At 38.1% G+C, this 26,532-nt stretch overlaps 1 protein-coding gene across 2 annotated transcripts in view; it reads right to left on the reverse strand.

Moving 5' to 3' along the window:
* RAD18 (RAD18 E3 ubiquitin protein ligase) overlaps positions 1-26,532 on the reverse strand; it is a 138,197-nt gene that overhangs the window by 22,739 nt on the left and 88,926 nt on the right. The window lies entirely within an intron of this gene.

Below are 26,532 nucleotides of genomic sequence, written 5' to 3' on the forward strand. Positions count from 1 at the left end.
CATGGTTATGCAGCTCCGGGTCCTAACAGAGGTCACAATGCTAGAGAAATAGTAAAGTCAGCTTCTTGACAACACCCCCCTCAATACACACGCACATGCACAATTTTTTTTTAAATACAGGAAGGTTACAAAGCACCCCTAATATTCCAGCTAAGTAAGCAGGATGGCCAAGCCTGTCAACAAACCTAGTATATTCTGTGATCAATGTACCTTGGGGTTTCAAATCACCAGCACAAATCACTGATTTGTGGAAGGAAAATATTTGCAGTACATTTAATGACACAAACCTAAGAGGTTTTTGTTATGCTACCTCAGTGATTGTACAGGAAGTTTAAATAAAGCACACAGAAAACTTGCCTGCCATCTCCTCTTCCTCCATGACTTCAATACCATTGACTAGGAAGGCTGTACAGCTCCCTGGTTTTCTCAGTTCTCATTATCTTTCCTTCTAATTCAGCTCAGTCACTAATTTGAGTGATAACCAAATCACTAGCCTAAATAATAAAAAGGGTGGGAGGTTTGAGGTTCACCTAAAATGAAGTTTCAGGATTCTCTCATGCTCCGATTCTACGTCACCACTGAATAACTGAGGGTTGATGCTAATACAATTAAAATACCAACCAAAACCAAACCCACTGCCGTTGAGTCAATTCCAACTCACAGTGACCCTTTAGGACAGAGTAGAACTGCCCCATAGCATTTCCAAGGCTGAAATCTTTACGGGAGCAAATTGCCACATCTCTCTCCCATGGAGCAGCTGGTGGGTTCCAACCACCAACCTTTGGGTTAGCAGTTGAGCGCTGAACCACTGTGCCACCAGGGCTCCCTAAAGTACCAACAGAACTGTTGTTCCTTTTTTAAGTAACGTACTTACTATGTTCTACTTAAAAATTACATTCCTGAAATTAAATATACAGTTTCACAATAGGATATTACAAAGAGACTATTAGGCATGACCATCTGTGTTACTCAAATCATCACTCTCAGATTTCTTCCCCATGGACAGAAGCAATTAATATGCCTTGAAGATCAAAATTTCTTTTAATATACTTTTGATATTTAGAAATTCCTCCAGAGAGGAAAGGAGAATGAAGAACACCACAGACACAAGGTAATCATAAGCCCAAGAGACAGAAAGGACCACGTAAACCGGAGACTACAATCAGCTTGAGACCAGGAGAACTAGATGGTGCCTGGCTACAACTGATGACTGCCCTGACAAGGAACACAACAAAGAACCCCTGAGGAAGCGAGAGTAGTGGGATGCAGACCTCAAATTCTCATAAAAAGACCAGACTTAATGGTCTGACTGAGACTAGAAGGACCCTGGAGGTCATGGTCCCCAGACCTTCTGTTGTCCAAGACAGGAACCATTCCCAAAGCCAACTCTTCAGACAGGGATTGGACTGGACTACGGGATAGAAAATAATACTGGTGAAGAATGAGCTACTCGGATCAAGTAGACACACGAGACTATGTTGGCATGTCCTGTCTGGAGGGGAGATGAGATGGCGGAGGAGGTCAGAAGCTGGCTGAATGGACACGAAAATAGAGAGTGGAGGGAAGGAGACTGCTGTCTTATTAGGGGGAGAGCAATTAGGAGTATCTAGCAAGGTGTATATACATTTTTGTATGAGAGACTGACCTGATTCGTAAACTGTCACTTAAAGCATAATGAAAATTAAAAAAAAAAATGACTAGAAGGAAACAAAATATATCATATTACTGATCAAAAAATTCTTCCAGAGAGGGGTTCAGAAGCTGGCTGAATGGACACAAAAATAGAGAGTGGAGGGAAGGAGTGTGCTGTCTCATTAGCGGGAGAGCAACTAGGAGTATATAGCAAGGTATATATGTTTTTGTGTGACAGACTGACTTGGTTTGTAAACTTTCACTTAAAGAATAAATTTTTTTAAAAAAATTCCTCCAGAGAATAAACCACTCACTTCAGTATACACAAGGTCAGATCACGCACAACCTTACACAGCTCTAGCTTTTAAGTCTATGACAAAGAATTTTTTAGTAAATTTTAGCTTCTCTGCTATTCAGGTTTGGAACATTCTGGTAGATGCTTTAAGAAGCTATATAAATATGAGATCTGGTACATGAAAGTTAAAGCTCCCCTAAGGGAGGGCATTTAAACCATGCTCTGACATCACTGCCAGTCCAGGTTAGAGTGGATACTAATATATAGATTAAATACACATGAGAAAGACTGACAGGGAAAAATATCAATCCTGAATTTATGCACTTCCCAACCTCTGTTTAGGAAGATTCTGGTAGGCTTCTACTGTTTAGGCCTTATTTCATTTCAAACTTTCAGAAGCATAAGCTCTTTTGTGTATGCTTTGGCCTAGTTGGCCTTCCCACACTATTTTATTCTTGCTATTCTCTGACCAAAAGCAGCACTTCTCATCAGGCAAAGGAAAACCCTATCCTTGCATATTCCTGTTGTAACATCTCATTTCATTCTACTAGTGAAGATTTTACCACCAAAGCTAAAAATACCTCTGGTGAAAGTATGGCTGGTAATATTACCCAAAGTCAGACAAAGCTGAGGTTTCAGTCCTGTTTCTGTCACTAACTGTGTGACCTTGGGCAAGTTGCTTAATTTTTCCAAGTCTCAATATCCTCACCTGTAAAGTCAGGATAATAATACATGTATTTCATAGTGATGTTTTTAAGATTAATGAACAAAACACATGAAATGTTTAGCATAGAGCTTGGCACATACTAAGTGTTCAATAAATATTGATTCCATTTCAGAAAACAGATTTGGGTCTGAGTTACCTGAATAACTGCCTCAGCATTATGCTTCATTTTGCCCTAGGAAACCTGATCACTGTGTGCTTTATTTTAATCTTTGATTTCTACTGTTTCTGCAACACCAGGGTACACATTCATCAGAACCTGCTGTTTATTCAGCATGGCAGGTACACAGAGTACTGTGGGGAAGGAAAAATGCAAACATCCGCTATAAAAATCCTATGGATCAAGGACTTCTTACAAGTAGAATTTTTCTACTCTCTAGTAGATACTCCCCTCCCCCACCCCCAATCTATTCTCTTAATTGTGACATTAATTTGAACATGGTTGAGTGTATCCAATTTAAGAAAACTGTTCCCTAAGGACAGATCACTGGAGGACTGATGGAGAGAATGCAATGCCTACCAGGCAGCAGGACTTAAGTAAAAGTTAGCCGCTACCATGAGAAGCTTTGTCAAACATTTATTTTTAGTAATCTGTTCTGTGGGGTACATGATTTCCTATCAAGCTAACGTGATCAAGATAGTGCTCTACTGGCTTAAAGAGAAACAGATCAAAGGAACAGAAAGAAGTCTAGAAACACAACTACACATACAGCTGATTGAGACTCAAAAAAGGTGCCCAAGTAGTTCAATGGGTAATCTTTTCAACAAACAGAGCTGGAACACCTGGCTACTAGATGGAAAAAAAGCACTGATTCATAATTTACAATGTGCAAAATATTAACCTGAAATGCACCAAAAATCAAAACATAAAAGATGAATATCTCTACAGTCTTAAAAAAGGCAAAGATTTCTTAGATTGCATCTAGAAAGCAACAATCATAAAAGAAAAGAAAATTGATAAAATAAACTTCATCAAATTTTTAAAAAGCTTCTACACATCAAAGAACACACACTTAAGAAAATGAATAGGTTACTCACAGATTGGAAAAATTTCTTCACAATACATATATGTAACAAAAAACTTGTATTCAGAATATATAAACAACTCCTGTAATTTAAAAATAAAAAGGCAAAGAATCCAATTAAATAATGGGCAAGAGACTTGAAAGACAATTTACAAATGAAAATATACGAATGGCCAATAAACTCATTAAAAAGTACCCAATATCATTAGTCATCAGGGAAATGCAAATTAAAACCTCAACAAGGTACAACTACACACCAACTAGAATGTATGTAGTTTTTAACTAAAATTAAAAAGACTGATACTATCAAGTGTTGGTAAAGATACAGAACTGGAGCTCTGATACATTGTTGGTGGGGATATAAAATGGCATAACCAATCTAGAAAAACATTTGGTAGTCTCCTATAAATTAAACATTTACCTAACCTGCAGTTCCAGTTAGGTATTTACCCAAGAAATATGAATATATATATATATACACACACACACACACAAAAAGACTAGCACAAGAGTATTTATAGCAGTTTTATTTATAATAGCCCCAAACTGAAAACAACTCAAATATTGGATAAATAATATTTTCATATAAAGGAATACTAATATTGCAATGAAAAATGGGTTACTGATACACACAATAACAATGATACATCTCAAAAGATTATGGTGAGAAAAAGCAGACCAAAGCATAAGAATGCAAACTGTATGATTCCATTTATACGAAATTTGAGGATAGGTGAAAGAAATCAGAACAGCAGTGGGGACTGGCTGGGAAGAGGGATGCGGGTTCTCTCCAGCATGATGAAAATATTCTATATGTCGATAGAGCTGTTGGTTACAAAGCTATTTGTCAAAACTCACCGAAGTACACTACTCCTATGATCTTTGTATTTTACTGCACATCTTCTGCCTCAACTTATTTAAAAAAATGAATGAAGAAAAATATAGAAACCAGATCATAACACTCCCCTAGTTTAAAACCCTCCACTGTCTTCCCATTGCACTCAGAACAAAATCCCAACTCCTTACAAAGTCCTACACAATGTGACCCTACCTCTCTGAACTTATCTCCCTCCACTCCTCCTCTCACTACCCAGTAAGTTCTCACCTTGCCAGCCTTTAACATGCTGAGTGTGTCTCCATCTTGGACACTCTCATTAGCTACTCTCTGTTACAATGCTCTTCTCTCTGATCTTTGCTTGGTTGAGTCTTCATTGTTTCTAACCTCTCAGTTTAAAAATCACCTGCTCAGAGAACCTAAGCTTAGCCACACTTCCTATCACTCACTATCACCTATTCTAATTATTATTATTATTTTTGCTGATTTTCTGGTTTATCTATTCAGTCATTTAACTGTTAATAAAAATATGGATATAATTTGTCTTGTTCACAGTCTTATCCAGTATCTGGAAATTGTGCTTGGTATATAACAAAGCCTTGAGGCAGAGGTTGGCTAGGCACACACCAAGCCCACTCATTCTTATTCCTGAGCATAAGGTAACAACATTTTCCAGCCTCCCTTACAGGTAATGGTGGTCCATGTGATGGAGTTCAAGCCAAAATAAGACTTTTAATGTGTTAGAAAGCCAAAAAATCTCAACTAAGATAAAGCATTGGGGATGTATGAGTTATTCCTTCACAAGAATAAGATGGAAGAGGTAAAATGAGCGCAATATTCTCAATAATTGCAAAAGACACAGCTGAAAGCCCCTAATTCTTCATCATCTGAGGATGGCTTGACCAGTTTGCTGAGATTGAAAGAATTGGCTGAAGAAAAGGGAGGGAAACAAGCATCTGACCTGATTTTCATATCTGTCCAATTCGGGTCCCACTCTGATTATTTGAAAAATATAAGGCTAGGTTAGGAAGCAGACAATTAACAGAAACTTAAAGGAGTTCTGGCTGTTCTTCATCAAGCAATATATGTGATGTGTACTGTCATTAAACTATTCTATTCTTTTTTACTACTGTCTGAGATCCACAATGATAGTTGCATTCCACAATAGTGGATATAATTTTAACATGATTTATCCATGATTTCTAGGGCAACAACTGTTTAAAGGTACAGGCATCCAAGTTGAAATATTGATCTTTAAATGTTTAGATCTAGTTCTAAAAAATAACTTGAAACAAATTCTCCTGCAATAGTCAAATCTGTTCCCTCTTTTCTAACCATGTTATCTACCATAGTTCCTGTACCCTCTCCACCTCCACACACAAACCAAGTAAACCAATTCAAGTATTTCAATCACAGCTGGCATGCCTTCTTCTGGATTCCTAAAACTCCCCACAGCCAGGCTTTTCTACTGAAGGGACGCATAACACTCTATTTTTAGAATAGACTCTAAATCTGAAAATCATATACTTCATACATGCACTGATAATTTTTTCATTTTAAAAGCATGATAAATGCTACTCTGAAACATAGCAACAGACTGGATTTTTCTTCCAATACATGCTTTACCCTCTATGGTTCTGCAGTTCTATGAAAATAATGGAAGGGAAAGCTCATAAGCCTGTCACTTTTAATTGTTCATCTGTTCATTCAGTTCCACTTCAACAAACACAGAACTTTAATCTGGCCTCAGTGCCTTCCAAGGATTTTGGTGAACAGGAAAACCAAGCATGAAAAAGCCTCTGTATCCTGGTATGCCACACAAATACTATTATTTTCTGTGTGTGAAAAGGGTTAGGAAACACTGTATTAAAGAGAGAAGCATTCCTCTTCAGCCAATCGACTTAAATTCTTATAAAACATGAAGAAAACGGCTGCATTTTCTAAGGAAGGTAAATACAAAAACACTATGTTAAGTCCAATATTGGATTCCTCTTGGCTGTCTGGAAAAATATGATTAAACATTTGCCCTTATAAACCAAAACCAAACCCACTACCGTTGAGTCGATTTTGACTCATAGAGACCCCAGAGGGTTTCCAAGGCTGTAAATTTCTACAGAAGCAGGCTGGCGCATCTTTCTCCTGCAGAGCCACAGGTGGTTTCGAACCACCAACCTTTCACTTAGCAGTCCATCGCTTTAACCACTGCATCACCTGGGCCCCTGTGTGTACTTATAGTTAACTTATAAACTTAACAAATAAAAGAAGATACCAACTCTGGGAATCTAAGGGAAAAAATTTTAAACTAGAAAAATTGTCACTGCTACAACTAGATACTGAATCAAACTCTCAAGTGGGCAGGGGGTAAAAATGCTTCATTTTATTTTTATTCTTTCTACTGTCAACAACATAAATGGCCAATAAAAATAAAAAACAAATACTAAAAGATAAGGAAATCACAGTAATAGGTTACAGAGAAAAACAAAAATAGGCAACATGCCAAAGATAAAAATTTTCTCTACCACTTAAGGAATTTTAATTTGATTACAAATTTCTTTGCTAACAGGGGCCAAGAGGTTGAATATGAAGCTGGTGATGAGAATGGCATATCTTCTGCATAGCCAGGCCTCCCACACATGTTCTACCCGAGTACCATCCTGACAACGTACACTCAACTGTGCAAATGTGGTATTCCTGGTCAATGACACGCCCAAACCATAGGAACCCAATATCAAGTCAAACCACAGGCCATAAAATTCCAGCCTTTAATCTGCTCAAGGAGGAGAAGAATTTAAAAACTAACTGACTATATGACTAGATTTTAGGCAGTGGATAATGCATTAGACTAAATGATCTAAAGTGTGTGAGGAAGAATTATCCCTCTAAAACTGTATTTATACCTAACATTTAATGTTCTGATAGATATTTTTAATTTTTTTTTTTGTACTACTACCCACACTCCAATAACAGGTCACAAATGGCTCTAATAAAACATGCTTACTAGGACAAGAGAAGCATCCTAAACCCACAAATTAACGAAATCTTTAAGGCTTCTACAATTGCCTTTTGCAAAATTATCTGAAAAAAAAAAAAAAATCAAGCCTCTGCATTTGAAACCTATCATGCTTTAATGCTTGAGTCCCTCTGAGGAACAAGAACACTGTGCACTTCCGTGGTAAAATAAACAAAAGTAAGCAAAATCAGCAATTTAATATGTACCCATGTTCCAGAATGTGATTTGGCCCTCAGGATTTGTGTGGGAGTAAACAGAAAAGAAAAGACATGCAAATTAACACCGCATGTTCTTCTAACAAGGCGACCACACAATCTATCATCCAAACCCAGACATTTCAGAGAGTGACATCGGGTACTAGGAATAATTATGGCTTGACAAGAAATGGAAACCAACCTATCCCAGGGAAATCAGAACATATGGTCATTCTATGTCTAACTATATCTAACAACTCCATTAAAATGCTACTAACAAAAGAGGCGATGGTGTCTAAGACGTGGCCAGACAAAAACTCTGACACAAGTGGGGACACACCTGGGCTGACTCTACTTGTGGAGTAAGTCACATCACCTCCAGAGGCCGCCATTTCCTTATCTGCTAAATGAAGTGACTATATACAGTGACTTCTCAAAGGACCTTCTAACTTCAATATGTTTGTATTCTAACACACCTTTTCCCTGGTTCTGAGGGTTTCTGTATCTCCTAACATCTGTTTCTCTGATTTAAAAGCAAAGATAATATGAAATGAGGAAAGAGGAAAAAAGCTCTGATTTTAACAACTTCCAAGGAGACTGTAATAAAAGATAAAGTTGATCAATTGAGTAAAAACACAAAATTCCAATAGCATGATTATTATAAACTACATACTATTTATATGTCATTCAATTTCATTCACCAGAAGAAGGCCAAATAGATTTTGCTTTTTTTTTTTAAACCACAGAAAGCTGTTAATGTTTGGAGGACCAGGGATACTGACCTACAAACCATTATTAACTGTGTGTCTAGTATTCAGACGGAGCTGGTAGTTCCTTCAAGGTCTCATATTTACTCTAAATAACTCTGAAAGGTACACCTTCACCTACTTTTTTCTTTTTTAATGAAGAACTGAATTCTGAACTAGTCAAGATAGTATCTCAGCTTTATGAATCAAGCCAAATATATGCAAAAGCAAATGGGTCAAGAATGCCTATAAGGTTTACAAAATGTCTGAAAATTTAAAAAGGGAAAGTAGGCTTTAAAAAATTCAATCTTACGAATGTATTACTATGACTTACCAATTTCAAACTCTCAACACTACAACTACTGTGCCAAAACTGTGGGTGACAGCCAGACATGCCACATGCTATGAAACTGAGGGTATCATTTAATAAGACTGGGACCTGGAAGGAACCGCCAATTTCAATAAGGATTTTAGATACACAAGTAATGATCTAGTATGGATTTCTCAAACTACCTCCTGGTACAGGATACTGAGGGCTTTGAGTAATTTTATGGAGAATCTCTATGTCAAGGCAGTTCATAAATTTGGTGAAAACAAACAAAAATATCTGCCACTTAGGGTTGACTCAGAATGATGAAAAACCAAGAATTCATTACAAAACAACAAAAAAGTTATTATAAAGAAGCCCATCAGATTGCCCGATGAAAATGCATAATTAACAACCCCAAGAAGTGCTGACATGAACTGCCGGAGAATAAAAAAAAACTTATTACTCAACAGCAAATATCTTTGGCAATGAGTGCTGGAGAGAAGACTATTGTATTTTAACACTGTTCTTGGAGTATCACTACTTAAATCACTTTTACAATCATATATTCACTAATAAGAACAAGGAAACCCAGGAGGATGAGGCATATTGTAAATTTCTGCATGTGTTTTCTTATGATGAAAAATAAATGTATGAGGTGACACCAGTCTTTAAAATAAAAATATTAGCACAAGAAAGCAAAGTTAATAAAAGTAAAACAACAGAGAGGAAAATATAATTCTTCCTTCATGCTACATTTATGTATTAAATTTTAACAAAGAACAAAATAACACACCCACTCCTCACTTATTGACTTGGTTAGGTTCCAAAGACCATATCATTATGCAAATATCAGGGTTATGTGAAAATGGAGGATGACCGCATCAGATCACAAAAATGGAGAACAACTACATCATTACATAACTGCCAAATTACATCATTACATAACTGCCATACCACTGAGAACCATGGCCCGGCCAAACTGATGAATAACCTTAACCATCACAGCTACTGTTACTCTTGCCTTGCACCTCAGCATTTGACACTGCCAGATGTATGTCATTAAAGTGCAAAACGGGTGAATAGTAGATTTTTTACTGTTGTTGTAAATGCTCAATGTCAGATAACAGGACAGTTGATAAATGAAGAGTAGGTGTACTGCATTTAATAGGATTCATTAAAACAAGATTTTATGCATTTATATAACTAAATGTAACAAAGTATTATATGAAAGGGAAAAAAAGACTAGTTTAATAATTAAACTTTCTATACCCTAGAAGCAGTGTTCAATTTACCATTGAAGAAAAATGAAGTTTTGATGACTTCAATTTTCCAACATCAAATACATCCTTTGAATATTTTCATACTGATATTATTCTTTGATGTTGTGATGTACTTTTTTAAAATAAACTTTTTATTTTGGAATAGTTACAAAAAAGTTGCAAAGATAATGCAGAAAGTTCTCATACACCCCACACCCAGTTCCCTCTGTTGTTAATATCTTACATTGCTCTTGTTAGGTGCCATAGAGTTGGTTCCAACTCATAGCAACTCTATGTACAATAGAATGAAACACTGTCTGGTCCTGTGCCATCATCAAAATCGATGCTATTTTTTAACCCATTGTTGCAACCACCATGTCAATCTATCTTGTTGAGGGTCTTCCTCTTCCACTGACACTCTACTTTACCATGCATGATGTCCTTCTGAAGCGGCTGGTCCCTCCTGGTAACATGTCCGAAATACGTGAAACGAATTCTCACCATCCTCGCTTCTAAGGAGCATACTTCTTCTAAGACAGATTTATTTGTTTTTCTGGCAGTTCATGGTACATTCAATATTCTTTGCTAAAGCCGCATTTCAAAGGCACCAATTCTTCTTCGGTCTTCTTATTCATTGTCCGGCTTTCCTATGAATATGAGACGACTGAAATCAGTAATCCATACTGAAAGCTGTAGTCTTCGACCTTTGTCAGTAACTATTCCAAGTCCTCTTCGCTTTCAGAAAACAAGGTTGTGTCATCTGCATATTGAAGATTGTTAATGAGTCTTCCACCAATCCTGATGCTGCATTCTACCTCATACAGTTCAGTTTCTCGGATTATTTGTCCAGCATACAGACTGGATAAGGATGGTGAAATGATACAACCCTGACACACACCTTTCCTGATTTTAAATCACACAGTAGCCTCATGTTCTGTTCAAATGACTGCCTCTTGGTCTATGTACAGGTTCCTCAGGAGCATAATCAAGTGTTCTGGAATTCCCATGCTTCTCAATGTTATCCATAATTTCTGATCCACAAAGTTGAATGCCTTTGCATAATCAATAAAACACAGGTAAGCATCTTTCTGGTATTCTCTGCTTTCAGTCAAGATCCATCTGACATTAGCAATGATATTCCTCATTCCACATCTTCTTCTGAATCTGGCTTGAATTTCTGGCAGTTCCCTGTCCGTGTACTGCTGCAACCATTTTAAAATTATCTTCAGCAAAACTTTACTTGTGTGTGATATGAATGATCTTGCTTGATAATTTCTGCATTCTGTTAGATCACCTTTCTTTGAAAGGGGTACAAATACGGATCTCTTCCAGTCGGTTGGCCAGGTAGCTAGCTGTCTTTCAAATTTCTTGGTCCTAGATGAGTGAGCACTTCCAGTCTTGCACCTGTTTGTTGAAACATCTCAATTGGTATTCCGTCAACTCCTGGAGTCTTTGTTTTTCTCCAATGCCTTCAGCATAGCTTGGACTTACATTAGTATGGTGTATTAGGCATAACTAATAAACTAATATTTATACATTATTATTAACTAAAGTCTATACTGTATTCGGATTTCCTTAATTTTTACCTAATCTCTTTTTTCTGTTCCAGGATTCCATCTAGGATATCACATTATGTTTAGTTGTCACGTCTTCTTAGTTTCCTTTTGGCTGTGACAGTTCTTCAGGCTTTCTTTATGTTTGATGACCCTGACAATCTGCAGAGTGTCAAGCCAAGGTCCAGGGTGGCTAACAATAGTATGACTTACACACAGGCACTGGATGGACAACTCTTTACTCACATAAAGAAGAGACAGAGTAAGATCAAGGTCAGCTTCAATAGTAGGCACCAGTCCCCCAAGGGCAGCAGATCACCTTCTGAAGCTGGCACAGGGCAGATGTTCTGCACACACATGTACAGGTCCTCTTCCTTCCCAGTTGGGAACACATACAGTAATGTGGTTGGTCAGGGGCCATATAACACTTGCACATGAACAGAACAGAGAGAAAGTGTCTGTGTACTCTGAACAGGGAGGGCGGTTCTCTGAGAAGAAGAAATTGGAAGACAGCCTCTGTTATCAGGGCCTATGCCTTCTGATTAGGCAGTCCAGGTAGAGGTCAGAAGGCTACGTGACAAACTGCTCTCCCACTTTTCCAACAAGGAATATCAGTTAAGTATTTTGTGGAATGTACCTCTCTTCTACCTCAGCTGAAGTTTGCCTGATGTTTTCCTCATAAGTAGAAAAACATCAGGTTTTTAGGAGGAAGACCACAAAAGGTAGTTTCATTCTCATCACATCACATCAAGAATACATGCTTTCAACACGACTTTACTGTCGATGTTAACTTTGAACACCTGGCTGAGGAAGCTTCTGTCACATTTCTCTACTGTAAAGGTAACTGCCCTGTCCTTCCATACTGTACTCCGCTCACATTTAAGGTGTGGGGAGCTATGCATCACCTCCCTGAAGAGAGAGTATCTACATAAATTATTTGGAATTCTACTGCACAGGAAATTTGTCTACTCTTTCCCCATTATATTTATATCAGTATGGATTTATGGATTTTATACTTTAGGTTATAATTCAATACTACATTATTTATGCTGTTGCTTAAATTGTTCCAGCTTTGGCCACTGAGAGCTCTTTTAGTTAGTTCAAGTGTCCCATTGACATACCTCACTCATAGCTTCTGCTGCTGCTTCTTTGTTTTAGAGGTCTTCTTTGCTTCCTGGTACTCCAAAATGCTCCAGGCTCATCTTATCTTCTTGTTTCAACCCTAGAATCAGCGGCTTCTTAAGAATCCGTGGTTCCTTTCCTTGGAGAATGCAATTAGGAACCAAGATCTGGGCAATGAATGTGATTGTTGCTACTGGAGTGTCATTGTTTCTCAGCTCTCTCAGCTGACAGAGGAAGGAAATATATGTGTGTACCCTAGCTGACTTATGTATGTATCCATCTGCATCTACATTAAGCTAAACATGAGTTCACACTGATGTCTCCAACTCTAATCTAGCACCACATGGATCATTTTAGTCCTTCTCCCTTACTTGTTTATAATCTCTCACTCCAACAGTAAGAAACCTGGCTCCCAACATCCACCATCTATTGTATAGACAGGGATACATATTTAATGTCACAGAAAAGATTATACTAAGCTACAGATGGTTAGGATTAGAGAAATGTTTTTTAAAATGACAAATCAAAGAGAAACTTCAGAGAGTATATACGAGAGAAATATTTGAGCTCCATATACCAGTGCAAAACCAAATAGTACATTTCAAAATACCACCTTCTAGCTCTTAAGCATAAAGAAGCAATTACATGTTAAAAAAAAAAAAAGTAATAATTACCATTAAATGTGTCAAACAGAAAGTTGGCATTTTTTTTTTAAGTCCAAGGAGAGTTCAAAGTCACACGATATTGTTATCTACTAACAAGATGCTTTTAAAAACTTTCTAAAAAAGACAACAGGTTTATATTCTGCCACAGCCAGTACAGTAAATTTAGAAGTGGGAGAGGATGTTTATATATACCACAAGGCCTTTTAATAGTAGTCATACCTCAATTAAGGAGAAACACAGCAGGATAGGAAGAAAACACCCCCAAGGCAATCAAAGAACTCCTAGTTTTGTACCTGTGATTTTTTTTGCCTAAGGCCAAGAGATTTTTATTTTAGTTTTACTTTATTTAAGTTTGAGGATGGATTACTTTGTACTTCAGTTTATTATCAGACAAAATGAGAAGGTAAATTGTTTCTCACAAGCACATTTCTCCCTTCATTTTGTGGACCCATTTGGTTCAGAGAATACGGGGCGGGGGGGGGTAGTGGTGCAGTTGGCAAACATAGAAGGCGCATTATTTGCATAAAAATTCAGGAGCAATTAAGATTTCTTTACATTATCTTTTTGCTCTCTTGTTCGTAAGAATTTTAGACAGAAGTTTTGTTAGGTACCATTCAGTTGGTTCCGACTCATAGCGACCCCATATACAAGAGAATGAAACAGTGCCTAGTTCTGTGCCGTCCTCACAATCATTGTTATGTTTGAGCCCACCGTTGCAGCCATTGTGACACTATCTCACTGAGGGTCTTTCTCTTCTTCGCTGACTCTCTACTAAGCATGATGCCCTTCTCAGGGACTGGTCCCTCCTGATAACAAGTCCCAAGTAAGTGAAATGAAGTCTCACCACCCTTGCTTCCAAGGAGCATACTTCTTCCAAGACAAATCTGTTCATTCTTCTGACAGTTCAAGGTATATTCAGTATTCTCTGCCAACACCATAATTCAAAGGCATCAATTCTTCGGTCTTCCTTATTCATTGTCCAGCTTTCGCATCCATATGAGGAGATTGAAAATACCATGGCTTGGGTCAGGAGCACCTTAGTCCTCAAAGTGACATCTTTGTGGATCCAAGTAAAACGAAATCCTTGACAACTTCAATCTTTTCTCCCTTTATCATGATGTTGCTTATTGGTCCAGTTGTGAGGATTTTTGTTTTATTTATTGAGGTGCAATCCATGCTGAAGAGTGTCGTCTTTGATCCTCATCAGTAAGTGCTTCAAGTCCTTGTCACTTTCAGAAAGCCAGGTTGTGTCATCTGCACATCGCAGATTGTTAATAAGTCTTCCTCCAATCCTGATGCTAAGCTCTTCCTCAAACAGTGCAGTTTCTCAGATTATTTGCCCAGCATGCAGGTTGAACGAGTATGTTGAAATGATATAACCCTGGCACACATCTTTCCTGATTTTAAACCATGCAGTATTCCCTTGTTCTGTTCAAATGACTGCCTCCTGATCTATGTACAGATTCCACAGGAGCACAATTACGTGTTCTGGAATTCCCATTCTTTGCAATGTTATCCATAATTTGTTACGATCTACACAGTCGAATGCCTTTGCAAGGTCAATAAAACCCAGGTAAACATCTTTCTGGTATTCTCTGCTTCAGCCAACAACCATCTGACATTAGCAATGATATCCCTCATTGCACATCCTCTTCTGAATCCAGCTTGAATTTCTGCCAGTCCCCTGTCTGTGTACTGCTGCAACTGTTTTCAAATTATCTTAAGCAAAATTTTACTTGTGTGTGATGTGAATAATATTGTTTGATAATTTCCACATTCTGTTGGATCACCCTTCTTTGGAATGGGTACAAACATGGATCTCTTCCAGTCAGCTAGCCAGGTAGCTGTCTTCCAAATTTCTTGGTATAGATGAGTGAGCACCTCCAGCACCAGAGTCATTTGTTGAAACATCTCAATTGGTATTCAGTCAATTCCTGAAGCCTTGTTTTTTTTTTTTTTTTTTGCCAACGCATCCAGTGCAGCTTGTAGCCTCCCTTCAGTACCAATGGTTCTTGATCACATGCTATCTATCTGGACAGACAGCTCTTTCAAAAACGATTGAAAAGCGAAAAAAAAGTCGTAGCAAAATATATGAAGCATATGGCCAATGGTTAATTAGCCATTTTGTCAAAGTGTCTGTTGTTCTGTGCCTTCTGTGATGTTGGGCTTCCTACACAGATTGTTGCTACTAACTTAATATCAGAGAAGAGGTGATAGTTTTGCCAGGAATTGTGAGAAATGATAAAACTCATTCCTTCACTCACAACTTATTTGACTCAGGTTCTTTTATGAGCAATCACTGGCGTGTGCAAGAAGACTCACCAAGTTGTGAAATAAACTGGTCTTTCTGAGTACGGAAATCACAGTCCTCACTTTATTAGCCTAGGATCTCTAACATACCAAGGCAGAGATAACCGTGCCTAGGTGGTTCGGAACAGGCTGGCTGAAATAAATGAAAACCCTATACACCAAACCATCTAGACCCTTGGCTACCTCTTTTTTTTTTTTTTTGTCAGAAAATGACAAATACAAATCTTTCCTTTGAGAAAATCTCCTAAATGTATAAATCAGCTATTTCTCTTCCTTATAGTATGAGTGAACTTTGATTATAAACAATGATTCTTAAAATTTTTTTTAATTTTTAATGATTTCAAGCATATAAAAAAGTAACCCTTATACACCTCACCAAGATTTTCTAATTGTTAACATTTTGCCCGTTTGCTTTATTACTAGGTGTGTATGCCCACACGTATATATGTTATTTTTTAACTACTTGAGAATGAGTTGCAGACATTTGGCCCCTTTAGTTCTTCAGTGTGCTTTTCTTAAGAACACATACACTCACTTACATAACTACAATGCAATTATCAAAATCTGGAAACTGAGTTTTAATACAATATTGTCTAATATACAGACCTTATTCAAATTTCACCAGTTATCCCAAAAGACAATGTCTCTTTTTAACTTATTCTGCCTAGACCTAAGTGCACAAATATTTTATTTCTTAAATAATTATCTAAAGGTTCTTCCAAGAAAAAGCATGACTATTATTCATTCCTGCAGGAATATAAAGCTTTTTCTCGAGGGTCATAATCAAAAGCATCTTTTATAACTTAGCCCTCAATAAAAATGCAGCACCCTCTGCCTGCCAAAACTTGGGAACAAAAGCTCTCTCTTCTTGATTAAGTAGAACAATAAGTTAATTTACAGAAGGCTGGACAAGTCTCTTGAACTCCTGGAAATCATCTATTAAGAATTTGTACAAAAAAATCTAAAATTCTTATCAATTTATCATCTATCTTCAGAGAGGATCCATATCACATTAATAATTAAAATTTTATAAATAATTACTTAGAGGTTAAGAATCAAGTCAGTAACAAGGGATATTTTTTATAATAATTATTTGGATTAGATATATCTATTGGATCTTAAAATAAGATTATTCTTGGTTGTCAGCAGTCTGCCATATTATGTAAGCTTGATTATTGCTCTAACACAAAGAAAACGAGCATCATTATTATAACATGATAGTAAAATCTATATTCTGTATTACAGTATGACTGCATGAATTAAGAAAGCAATCTATATTTATACTCATGTCAGACCTAAACCAGTATGAATTTTGTTAAAAAGAAAAAAATCGTATAAAAAATGACAAAATAATGTGGTCCTCCTTTTTTCAAGACATGTATCTATCTGTCCATACCTCCATATTTAGAAGCATGTACATATGAAAGCGTTAACTATATTTCTGGCTAATAAAAATTTAAAATTTCATTCTTTTTGCTTATCTAAAATTTCTATTTTTCACAATAAATATGTGTAACACTTACTGTTAAAAGTACATTTGAAAATTTGTGGCCTCAATGAAAGCAATAAGGCTATCAAAAAAAACTTTTTAAGTGAAAAATTTTTGTAAAAAACGTGAAAGGGATAATAAAGAGAAAAACTTCTGTATAAGGCATAAATATAATTCCAGACAGTTGATTTGCATTTGCAATATACAAATGGTAAAAGAGCATAAAAATCACCAACTATTATACCATATTTAAAATAACAGGATCACAGAATTTCAGGGTTGGGAAAGATCTGAACAGTCACTACCTGTAGTGCCCCATCTCCCTCCCCTCTGAGGCCTGAATATTGTGGAAAGTTAAAGTGGGACCAGTACCATTACATAATCCCTAGAACGGCTAAAATTAAAAAGACTGATGTTACCAAGTGCTGATGAAGGTGTGTAATAACTGAAGCTTTCATACGCTGCTTGTGGAAATGCATACCTGTAGAACCACTTCGAAAAACAGTTTGGCAGTTTCTTAAAAAGTTAAATACTCACCTACCATACCATTCAGGCATTCCTCTCCTAGGTATGTTGTTGTTACTGTGTGCCTTCAAGTTGATTCCAGCTCACAAAGACCCTATATGACAGAGTAGAACTGCCCTATAGGGTTTCCTAGGCTGTAATCTTTACAGAAGCAGATTGCCAGGTCTTTTCTACCATGGAGCCACTGGTGGGTTCAAACTGCTGATTTTCAGTTAGCAGCAGAGCTCTTAGCCATTGGCACCACTAGGGCTCCTTTCTCCTAGGTATATATCCAAGCAAAACGTAAGCATCTGTCCATACAAAGACTTGTATGTGAATGTTCACAGCAGCTTTATTTGTAACAGCCAAAAACTGGAAACTGTCCAAATGTCCATCAACAGTTGAATGGATAAACAAATTGGAAACCCATACAATGACTGCTACTCAACAACAAAAACGAACAAATTATTGATACACAACATAGATGAATCTCAAAATAATTATACTGAGTGAAAGAAACCAGGCAAAGAAGATTACATACTGTATGATTCCATTTCAAACATATTCTAGAAAATGCCAATTAATCTATAGTGACAGAAAACAGATCACTGATTGCTGGAGAATGCAGTGAGTAGAAAGAGGGAGCAATTACAAAGGGCATAAAGAAACATTTTGGAGTTACAGGTGTGCTCATTACCTTGATTTTGATGATGATTTCCCAGGTGTATATGGACGTCAAAACTCATCAAATTGAACACTTGTGCAAACCAGTCCAGGGAGACTAAGATCACCCACCTCTGACACCAAATTTTGTGGTGGATAACAAATCCCACTCCACATACCAACTGCATCCTATGGAAATCTCAGCTTCCCTTCCCTGTTCAGTTCAGATCCCAGCTGCCCACGCAGCCCTTCTGTCTCTCATCCCCTGCCACCCAGGGCTAGGTCAGTGGGTACTGGCTACAAGCCTGGTAGTCCACATGACTCCCTCTACTTCAGACTGGCCAGCTTGCCCTGCTCTTTTGTGTCCAATAATTCGCTGGGACAACTCACAAAATTCATAGAGAGGACATCAGATCTGCAATAACAGCTTTAATACGACAAAAGGACACAAACAAAGAGACACATAGGGTGAGGTCTGAGCGGAGACATGGTATGAAGCTTCCATGTCCCAAGGACTGGTGCTACCCTCTCCTGTGCATGGTCACCACCAGGAAGCTCCCTGAGCCTCCATCTTCCAAGGCCTTTATCGGCCTCCCCACGTGGCCATGACAGATCATGTCATGCCCCCTGAGGCTTAGTCAGCATCAGACCCCAGGTGGTCCCTCTTAGACTGCTCAGCCCCTACTCATTTGCCTCAGGTGTTGGTATAGCTCAAAGGAACTGAGAACAAAGGGCCAACTTGTTTTCTGCAAGATGATTCCATACCACACAACACTTTAAACATGTGCAGTTTATTTTATACAAATTACACCTTATCTGTTGTTAGGTGCCATAGAGTTAATTCTGACTCACAGTGACCCCATACTGACTCCACAGAGAATTGTACTATAAAGCATGGAAAAAAGACTAGGAATTTAAATAAATTATTAAAATGTTAAAAAAAATTTTTTTTAAAGGTGGACCAAATAAAGATCCCTTATCTCTAATATGCTATGATCCTACTAAAGGTATTTGGTTGTGATGGGTCCCTTCTTACTTCCAACTCTTTTCCTGGTTTCTATGGCTAATTAAGTGGTTATCTCTCGACTAAATTTTGGAGTCAATAAATAACACCGGCATTAACCGATGGATCACTGCATTTTGTGAAAACCTTCTACCAGGCTACTACCAACTAGTATCGTGCTGTTGTTAGGTGCTGTTGAGTCGATTCTAACTCATAGCGACCCTATGTACAACAGAAGGAAACACTGCCCAGTCCTGCATTATCCTCACAATTGTTGCTATGTTTGAGCCCATCATTGCAGCCACTGTGTCAATCCACCTCGTTGAGGGTCTTCCTCTCTTTCACTGATCCTCTACTTTACCACTGACCCTCTACCAAGCATGATATCCTTCTCCAGGGACTACTGCCGCCTGATAACATGTCCAAAGTACATGAGACAAAGTCTCACCATTCTCCCTTTTAAGGCGCATTCTGGCTGTACTTCTTCCAAGACAATTTGTTCATTCTTCTGGCAATCCATGGTACATTCAATACTCTTCGTCAACACCGTATTCAAAGGCACCAATTCTTCCTCGGTTTTCCTTATTCACTGTCCAGCTTTCACATACACATGAGGCAGTTGAAAATATCATGGCTTGAGTCAGGCGCACCTTAGTCCTCAAGATGACATCTTTGCTTTTTAGCATTTTAAAGAGGTCTTTTGCAGCAGATTTGTCCAATGCAATACATAATTTGACTTCTAGACTGCTGCTTCCATGGGCATTGATTGTGGATCCAAGTAAAATGAAATCCTTGACAACTTCAATCTTTTCTCCATTTATCATGATGTTGCTTATTGTCCAGTTGTGAGGACTTTTGTTTTATGTTTTGTAGGCATAGGATTTTATCTTACATTACTGTTGTATACATATAAAAATCTATGAAATAAATTGGTTAAAGTATTCTCAAAAGATCTTCAGATTCAGAGTCTGACTCTTCTGCATCGTTTTTGCCTCAGCTTCTATGACGTCTGGGTTTTTCCCGACAAGGTCATTCTCCACACTGACCAGAAGCACTGGCGACACAGCATTTCTCAAAACTACTTGACTGTTGTCTTCGGGAATCTCACCACAGTCACCGACACCCTTTCTGCAAACTAAACTCGGAATTGTTTTCTTTCCTCACTTTTTATGTATAGCTGGGAGGTAAACACGTTCTGTTCAAAGACGGCATGAAGCATCTGACAGACTCTCTGACGTCTTAACAACAGTCCTTTACAACACATGAATCAGCCATGCCAAACTGTTACTGCTTTGAAATTTCTTCCATCTATTTTTAGGGATTTGGCCATTCTCCTGCCTTCGCTTGGTCGTGTAACAGGCAATCCTTTGCACGTAGCTCAGTAACAAATGTAACAGTCTTCATCTACTTGTGAGTTTCTTTCTTAGGTCCCATCAACAGTTGTTTTGCAAGAAAATACAAAATTGTGGTCCTTCACTCAATGATGAATACTACCTCACTAACATCAAATTTACTCCCTGCTGCACTTTTTCTGTACCTTTCTTCACACAAAACAACTTTTTTTGTTTCAACACCTTGTTGAAGACATTTTAAATAATAAACTACTGTAATGCCAGCAATCCACGTAACTCAACTGAAGGGATGACAATATGAAGAGCCGTGATGAAGTTCAAGCCCGCACATGTCCTGGCAAATACATCATGACTATAACCTGGCTATAGTGACAATAAGATACCGTTGATTATAAGATACATCACAATTTCAGATATTAAGATGTAAAAAAAAATACATACATATACATCTTAGAATCAACAAAATGAATGAGATTTACTCATTCTTTAATAAAGGCCTTATAGTAGCCCCTTATGGAGGGCTTGGTGGCACAATGGTTTAGCACTCGGCTGCTAACGGAAAGGTCAGCAGTTCAAACCCACCAGATGCTCCTTGAGATAAAAGATCTGGTGGTCTGCTCCGATAAAGATTTCAGCCTAGGAAACCCCATGGGCCAGTTTTATTCTGTCATATAGGGTCATTATGAGTCAGAATTGACTGGACAGCACACAACAAAAACAGGAGGCCCTTAGTAGGAGATTTTTTTAAAAGTAAGTAGCACAGACTCAGTTCTTAAGGATATTGATGAGTAATACCAAGAATGACAAAGATAGTCAAATAACTGTAATACAAGATGGGATTTGATTTAGATAAACTGCTATGGGAATTCACAGAGAAAGGTGAGGTTGAATCAGCCCCTCCTCCACCCCCTCATGACACAATGGAATGAAATGCTAAATGGGAAGAATAAAACAACATAGAGATCAGAGGAAGGGCTGAGATAAAGGGGCCATCCATGAGCAAATTTAAGGAATAACTGATAGGGCAATGTCTTGGAGGAGGTGCATGAATTATTCTTAAGAAATAACAAGTGTTTATCTCACTATTGTTAGGGAAGATTCTTAAGAAATCTCTTAAGGAATATCTTTCCCTTAAAATTAACAGGAAAAAAAGAGGACAGAAAGTACAAGAAATCTTAAGATGGAAAGGAAGGCACCGGAAACAAGGTCAGATTAGCAGTCCTCAGTAAACTGGGAGACAAGATGTCTATTGAAGTAAGGAAACAGACACAGGCAACTGGTTTGGAACAGGTGCCATGGAGAACGTAATACGGCATAAATGAGAAGGCTGCCTCATCAGTGAGGACCCAGCTGAAGGTGAACTAAATGAGTTTCTAATGAAATTAACCAGCCTAGGTTCACACCCCTCTCCAGCAATGTGCAGAAAAAAAGTAGGGGGGTGGGGTAGAAGATTGTGGGATTTTCTCTACAATGTAACCTAATCTTCATGAAGGAGTCCAGGGTTGTGAAAGCACTTCCGAAAAGTTCAGCCATAGAGTTCTAAGTTTTCCAGTATTACTAAGAAAACACAATTGATTTTGTTGTTAAAAAATACAAAAATAATCACATATTTATCAAAAACTTTCACATCTATTATCTCATTTCCTCTTCCCAACAGACACATCTATTATCTCATTTCCTCTTCCCAACAGATCTGAGATAGATGATATTTTTATTTTCTTTTCATTGGTATGGTAACAGACTTCAAGGGACTGAATCCAAACTCACTCAGCAGAACTTGACCTCAAGCCACTCAAATCTAAAGCCACCACTTTTCCTGCTACACTACCGTGGCTTTCTGCTGTACACTCACTCCTCAACGATCTCCGCCTGAGTCAGGTGCCAAGTGATCTGCCCTGGTATCAAACCACACGCCATCAGTTAAGGCGCACTTCATCCCCACTCTCCCGCTAACCTGAGCTTCTAGGCCTACTACACAAGGAACGGCCTTTACCTTCTAAACGCGAAAATCTTAGACTGACAAAACAACAGGGGGTAAAGCAAAAGAGGGCATAAAAAAGAAACCAAATAAAACATTTTAAGGAATAATACACTGAATATGTACAACGTGTATAACACTTATTCATACTTGAGACATGGGTAATAGAGGAGACACTACCCACTGTTTCTAAGCAAGCCAGGCAAATTCTTACATAACACCATCAGAGAAACCAGTCTTACAAAGTATCCAGGTGAACTCCATGATTTTTTTTCCTTGTTAAACTGCAAATAGAAACAACCCACACGTCCATCAACTGATGAATGGATAAATGAAATGTGGTCTATCCATATAATGCAGTATTATTTAACAATAAACAGGAGTAGTACTGATACATGCTGCAATATGGACGAACCTTGAAAATGATACGCAAAGTGAAAGAAGCCAGGCACACAAGATCATCTTTGGTATGATTCCATTTACATGATATGTTCAGAGTAGGCCAACGCACAGAGACAGAAAGTACATTAGTGGTTGCCAGGGGCTGATGAAGTTAGGAGAAAGTGAGGAGTGACTGCTGACGGGTATAGGGTTCCTTTTTGGGATGATGAAATTTTTCTAAAATCAATTGCTGTGATAGCTATACAACTCTATGAATGTGCTAAAAACCACTGAATTACACACTTAAATGGGTGAATTGTATGGTAGGTAAATTATATCTCAATGAACCTGTTAAGAACTTGAAATTAGTAGCCAATTCCACTGACCGATGAGTTTGTGTGTGTTGGTTCAGAAATATACACATACATACCTAATTATTTAAGACTGACTATAACAGCTTATATTTATATAACAGCTTACATTTGAAAAAAAAAATTTTTTTTTTTCTTTAAATGTTTTGATCACTGCTATACTCCAGCATCTAGAATAGTGCCTGGTACACAATACATATTTGTTGAATGGACGAGTGCAATGCTAGACTCTATTATGGACAAAGAAGAAGGGCCAATCTAGCACCACTATGCTTATTTTGAGTTGCTAAAAAAATTTTCATCTCAAAATGTCTCATAAAGCGGACCCTACAGGACTCTTACCAAGAGGAAATCATTACAGATGGGCAGAGACACTGTCTGATAACATTACCCAGGATCTGGGTCAGTAGAAAGGTAAAAGACCAACCCCCTAACGATTTACTACGAGGAATTAGGAGATGCCCAAGTGGCAGCAGGAATAGTAGGTGACTGTGGATAAGCTTAAAGGTACTTAACTCTTTGCTGAGTGAAGAATTACAATAACCAGAATCTGGGCTAAAATGACCCAACAAGGTTTACTCCATTTCCCCCTCAGCCATATTTCCTTTACGCTTTCTATTAAAACCATAGCCTGTCTACTGTTTACTGTATTTCCTGCGTCAAGACATGCCTAAAAGCAATGCCACCTTCCTTTTTAATAATTCTATCACAGTTCAGTTATGCCAGTAAGTTGTGTGAACCAACTCATCCTATTTACCGTCCTCCAGATAAACATCTGCCTGTCATGTATTTCCCCTTTCAGTTTCCTCCATTCCCACTCCAACCTCACAAATATTTCCCGTTTTACCCTGGCATACTGAAACATTCAAGCATCCCATAACTGCAGTTAAAACTAATCTTACTCCCCTTGACTCTGATTTTCCTCCATTTGCACCCTTGAATTCCTAGAAGATGGAGCCCTGGTGGTGCAATGATTAAGATTAAGAGCTCGGCTGTTCTGTGAGAGAAAGATGTGGCAGTCTGCTTCCATAAAGATCACAGCCTTGGAAATCCTATGGGACAGTTCTACTCTGTCCTATAGGGTAGCTATGAGTCGAAATCAACTCAGTAGCAACGGGTTTTTGGTTTTGGTATTTCTAGACTTGTGTCTAAAAACAAATACAGCTCACTGGTCTTGCAGGAATGGCCTAGTCTAGAATAACTGTACAGCAGGCAGCACCACACTCTGGGAGAAAACTCAGGCCACCAAGTGTGTTCCCCTCAGACCTGAAATACAATATGCTTTTGACTTTGAAAACATGGATGGGGTGGGAAGATTTTCCCTTCCTAATACTTGATCCTGAATGATTTAAGACTGTTTGCCAAAAAGCCTAGGAAAGCAGAAGGGCCCTGGGTATACTCCTTTTATAAAACTTTATTTCTTAATTTGATGTTTCAGATTAATCTATCATCATGTTAGGGCACTGTCAGCAATTTCTAAATTAACAAATATCAAAGATTAAATTATTTCCAAGACACGTTTACATTCACATGCTATTGGTATAACATTTAAAATTGGTAATATTCATCTGGAAAGCAATGATAACACCTACCAGGGTCAAAATGACATTAATGGTCAAGAAATAATACAAAAGAAGCAAAAGGCTCTATGCAAGAAGAACTGTAGCATAGCAGCAGGCACACAAGCAGAACACTGGGAAAAATGTATATATCTTAACAAGAAGTGAAGGGTCTGGTCAACTATGGTAAAGAAACACAAGAGAACACTGCACTCATTAAAAACAACAGTCAGAAAGATGAGGTAGAAATATGGCTAATGTTTGTGATATAAGTGAAACAACAGAACATAAAGTGGCAGACGGATATAGACAGATCATGATTTAACCCTATATAACTGTCAAATCTTCTAAAAATAACATTTTCAAAAATAATTTGGGAAAATGGCTTACCCCCAATTCTGGGGAAGCCAGCACAAATTGTAGAAGGTAAGGTCATGGAAGCTCCATAGACACATTCAAATTCCCTGAGGGGCTGAATTGCTGGGCTGAGGGCTGTGGGGATTATGATCTCAGGGAACACCTAGCTCAACTGGCATAACATAGTCTATAAAGAACATGTTCTACATTCTACTTTCGTGAGTAGCATCCAGGGTCTTAGAAGCCTGTGAGTGGCCATTTAAGATCCTCCACTGGTAAGTCTCACCCTGTCTGGAGCAAGGGAGAATAAAGAAAACCAAAGACACAAGGAAAAGATTAGTTCAAAGGGCTAATGGACCACAACTACCATGACCTCCACCAGACTGAGTTGAGTACAACTAAATGGTGCCTGGCTACCACCACTGACTGCTATGACAGGGATCACAATAGAGGGTCCCAGACAGAGCTGGAGAAAAATGTAGAACAAAATTCTAACTCACAAAAAAAGACCAGGCTTACTGGCCTGACAGAGACTGGAGAAGCCCTGAGAGTATGGCCCCTGGACACCCTATCAGCTCAGTAATGAAGTCACTCCTGAGGTTCACTCTTCATCCAAATATTAGACAGTCCCATAAAACAAAACAAGAGCTAAAGGGTTACACCAGCCCAGGGACAAGGACTAGAAGGCAGGAGGGGACAGGAAAGCTGGTAATAGGGAACCCAAGGTCAAGAAGGGAGAGTGTTTATATGTCATGGGGTTGTTAACCAATGTCATAAAACAGTATGTGTACCAATTATATGAGAAGCTAGTTTGTTCTATAAACCCTCATCTAAAGTACAATTAAAAAAAAAAGTCAGTCCTAAAAAAACGGCTTACCCTAAAACCTCTAATTTATAAAGCTCCCTCATCTATTCTACTCACTCAGTTAAACTTTTCCATTTTTCTTTACTGTCCTACGTAACGTCTTTCTGGTCATCTTTCTTTTCCAGTGTAGTTGTCTTTATTGCCTTCACTCGTTGTTTTGACAAAAATTTCACTGCCAATCATGCTTTCTTTTCCAACTCCAGGGAAAACACTTATACAAATGCTACAGAGGGGAAAACAAAGCCACTGTGTGGTCACTGCACATACCCTCCATATCCTGCCTTGCTATCACTGCCGGCAACACAGCAGTAAAAGGAGACTGGAGAACTG

Source organism: Elephas maximus, chromosome 20, assembly GCF_024166365.1.
Source record: "Elephas maximus indicus isolate mEleMax1 chromosome 20, mEleMax1 primary haplotype, whole genome shotgun sequence".
Lineage (NCBI taxonomy): Eukaryota > Metazoa > Chordata > Mammalia > Proboscidea > Elephantidae > Elephas > Elephas maximus.